Source organism: Amblyomma americanum, chromosome 5, assembly GCF_052857255.1.
Source record: "Amblyomma americanum isolate KBUSLIRL-KWMA chromosome 5, ASM5285725v1, whole genome shotgun sequence".
NCBI classification, from domain to species: domain Eukaryota; kingdom Metazoa; phylum Arthropoda; class Arachnida; order Ixodida; family Ixodidae; genus Amblyomma; species Amblyomma americanum.
In genome coordinates, this window is record NC_135501.1 from 76,331,087 (window position 1) to 76,335,053 (window position 3,967).

At 49.6% G+C, this 3,967-nt stretch overlaps 1 pseudogene; it reads left to right on the plus strand.

Annotated features, from left to right (window-relative positions):
- The first annotated feature begins 2,510 nt into the window (after positions 1-2,510).
- On the plus strand, positions 2,511-3,556 carry LOC144133979 (uncharacterized; annotated as a pseudogene).
- Positions 3,557-3,967: the final 411 nt, after the last annotated feature.

Sequence of the window (3,967 nt, forward strand, 5' to 3'; positions counted from 1 at the left end):
TGCGTGGCATTTGAAGTTCCGTGGGTAAGAGGACATTCAGTGGCGGCGATAGTGGACAGCCCGGTGTGCGGAGTGGCACTGGTGTGGTAGTGTTAGCTGGCAGAGTGAAATCCGAAGCAGCTCGGTGAAGGAGTCTGGCCAGGGGTAGTGCGTGGAGTGGGGCCGCAGCTTCTCAATCTGGAACTGGAGCGCAGGAAGGTGGCGGCAGCTCCAAGCCAAATTACGCCGTCAGGCTTTTCTTGAAGTCAGCGCAAATGTCTGGGCCAGCAGGCGGCAACCGCAGCTTTGCCAGGAGACTGGGATTGAGTTCGCGGCCGGCGTGCTGATAGGGCAGCAGCTGGCTGGACACATGGTGGATGTGAAAGAGCGAGACCAGCAGCGCCATCCACAAAACGGGGTCCCTGGCATAAAACGCGGGTAGACCGGGCAACCGAGGAATGAAGGAGCGCTGATACTGCTCGAAGAACCCACCGGATGCGATGATAGGCGCGTACATGGCGGAGAGAAGAAGCTGCCGAAAGCCGGGTGCAAACAGCGGGCGTGCAGCGGCAAGGCCAATTGGTGGGAAAGGACGGAGGGAGCGTAGAGCCGGTGGGATCGGCGTTGCGCGCGTCGAAGCTGTCGTCCTGAGTCACAAGATGAGGAAGGTGATCCACATTTATTAGAGGTCCCGGTAGCCACGGCTGATGAGCCGGCGGAGTGACCTGTCGATGTTGCTGGCCCGGCCGGTTGTCGAATGCGTTCTCTGTTGCGGGAGCGAGGCCGCCCTCCCATCAGCATCTCCGTCAGCGCCGCTGGCGATGCCACCGCCGCTATAAAAGATCAGCCAGAGAAAAGGTGACAGGAATCTCAGAAAGCAGCTTGCAGCATTCAAGATAAACAATGAAGAGCATGCAATAGAACTCACCAAGCAAAATTGGGTCATATTTGTGTAAGAAATGGATAGGAATATTGGCAGCGCCGGAACGTGGAAACTGCTCCGACATCTATTAGCTCCAGAGAAAACAATATCGGAGGCTCAACAGCAGCTTCAATTGCTTGTGCATAAATATGCAGGTCCGACAAAGGAACTTATAACCGAGGTTAGGGATCGCTACCTTAACTGTTCTAGAGTCCTTGAGTACGCGGGCTCGGTAAACCCGGTATTGGACAGTCCCATCACTGTCGGTGAAGGGGGGGGATAAACTCAACAGCCTAAGAACAAAAACGTCAGCCGGGTCGGAGAGAATCAACAACAGGATGCTCAGGAATCTTGACGACGGTTCCATTCAAAATCTTACAACCTGTATGCAAGAATGTTGGGACCAGGGAGAGATACCGCGAGCATAGAAAGCTGCGATTCTGGTCTTCATTGCGAGGAGAGGAAAGAAGCTAGGCTTTGAGCATGTCAAACCCATTTCCTTAAAATTTTGGGTTGCAAAATTGATGGAGGACATAATTCAATCTAGACAGAATAGAGTCATGGAAGATCAAAATCATTATCCTGATACCGGCGTCTCTCATAGCCTGAGTCACTTTGGCACGTTAACCCAACACAAATACTTCATCCTGATACATTCATATTCTTCAGATCAAACCTATCGGCATGCGATGCCATTCTACAGCTTAAGATGCAGGAAATCGATAAAAATATTGTTGATACTAGGGTCATTGTGGCACTGGACGTCCCTGAATCTTTTGATAGTGTCACAAACGTAGCCATACTTGAGAAGCTTAGCACGCTAAAAGTTAGAGTCGCGACATATAACTACGTAAGGGACTTTCTCTCAAATCGGACGGTTACCCCTCAGCCTGGCAGGACAATCACTCTAAAACATTAGATAGGGGAATAGAGGGACGCCGCAAAGATCTGTTCTCTCTCCCACTCTGTATAATGTAGCGAAGATTCGGCTCGCAGGGCAGCTGAATGGAATCACAAATTTGCATCACATCATATATGCCGACGATTTGACGCGGTGGTTGAGCAGGAGTAGCGATGAACAGATTGAAAGGAAACTTCAGCGAGCCATAGGCGTAATAGAGAAATATCTCGAGCAGATTGAGTTATTATGCTAGGCAGAAAAATCAGGGGGCTTTTTTTGTTTCATCTCAAAAAATGAAAAGAAACAGTCCCCCTTGAAAAAGTTGTGATATTGCTTTGCGATTAGGTGGCAGTTCCATTCCGGTTGTAGACAGTATATATGCCCGAGGGCCGCGCATGCAAAGAAATGGGCGCAAACACAGAAACTATCATGAGACTTGTAACGAGTACCAGCCAGACGTGCCGGCTACTCAAGCGCATTTCTAACAAGCATGCGGGGGAGAAGGAGGCCAATCTTTTGAGATTGGTTCAAGATTTCTTCTTAAGCCGAGTGTTATACGTTGCCCCCTATCTCGAACTGGCCAAAGCAAAAAAGGACAAAATTGAAATCAGAATCATAAAAGGGATCCAAATCGCACTAGGTCTTCCTCCGAACACTTCGACGGTAGAGATTCTAAACCTAGGTTTCTCCAACAATCTGAATGAGCTCATGGAAGCCGCCGCCCTATCGCAGTATCAAAGGCTTTTAAAAATCAAAAACTGGGAGGAAAATCATGGAGCCTCTGGGGTTCGAACCCTACAAGTGTTCAAAGCGGACAGATAACATACCTAGAGCAACCAGAGATAGACTCAAAATTTCACCGCTGCCAAAGAACATGCATCCGGTATTTTACCAAGGTAGACGCAAAGATAGGGCTGTGGCCCTACCGAGCAAATTTCGAGGTAGATCCGATGTGCTCTACACGGACGCTGTCAAATACGATCGGAAGGCAGCACAAACAGCGATAGTGGTTCGTGAGAGTGGAGACCCTGTCTCGTGCTGCACTGTTCAAAACACAAGTGCACCAAATGCAGAAGGAGTTGCCTTTGCTATAGCTGCACTACAAAACGGTACAAGGATGGCAGTGAGTGACTCTAAGACAGCCATTAAGAACTATGATATGGGCAGAATCTCTGCTGAAGCCGCCAAAATTCTGAGAGAAGGGCAAGTACCATCACAGCTAATCTCAAGAATCTGGTCCCCGGCTCATCAGGGTCTGTTTGGGAACAAGAAGCCGAACGCGACCTCCCGAGGGCTCACTTTGCAGTCAATCGCCGCTGACGCGCCGCCTCCATAACGAGGAATACCTCCCATCGGGTGACGAACTCACAACATTCCATGATGTAATTTCTCATTATAAGCTCGGTCGCAAGGCCTATTCAGCAGCAGATAAACAGCTCAGTAGGAAAGAGAAAATCCAGTGGCAGAAATTGCAAACCGGGGTGATTCCAAATGCTCTACTTTACAGTAAATGGTATCCAGAAGTCTTTAATCCTAGATGTATGCACTGCAATAACATTGTAGATCTAGTCCACATGGTCTGGAGCTGCCCTTTCTATGACGACCCGAATAAAAATGTACAATCCTGGAAGATCGTATTGCTCAACCCCGAAGCAGAAGAACAACGCAAAGTCATCGGTCCCGCCCTGACCGCCGCCGAGTCCCAAGGGATTCCGCGCGACGGTTTAGGGAATGAATGGCGGTTTAGGCTATAGCCTTCTCCCCCTTCAGTTTACACGGGTGCAAATTAAAGTTACATTTCTCTCACTCTTGGGAATCAAGCGAGGAACAGTTCAAGAGGGTAGTCTCTCGTGTCTTTCGGGAAGGGATAGGGGAAGGGGGAGGTGGGGATTTTGAGTACATGTACACACCATGTGGAAGATATCACAGGTCTCCCCACAGTGCAGGCATCCGCGGTCTCATTATCTCGTAAGCTCTGGTGGCCAGGAGCCGAATGATTCTTTTCGGTGTGCGATCAGCGGCAGTCCGTCTTAAATACAAGCGACAAAGGGGGAGATCTCGCCTGCAAAGTAATGATCAAAAGCTTTTCGGGAGTCCGTTATGATGAATCTCGAATTGGCGTGGGCGGCAGCAAGCGCTATCTTTACTTCCTCGGCTCGCATTGA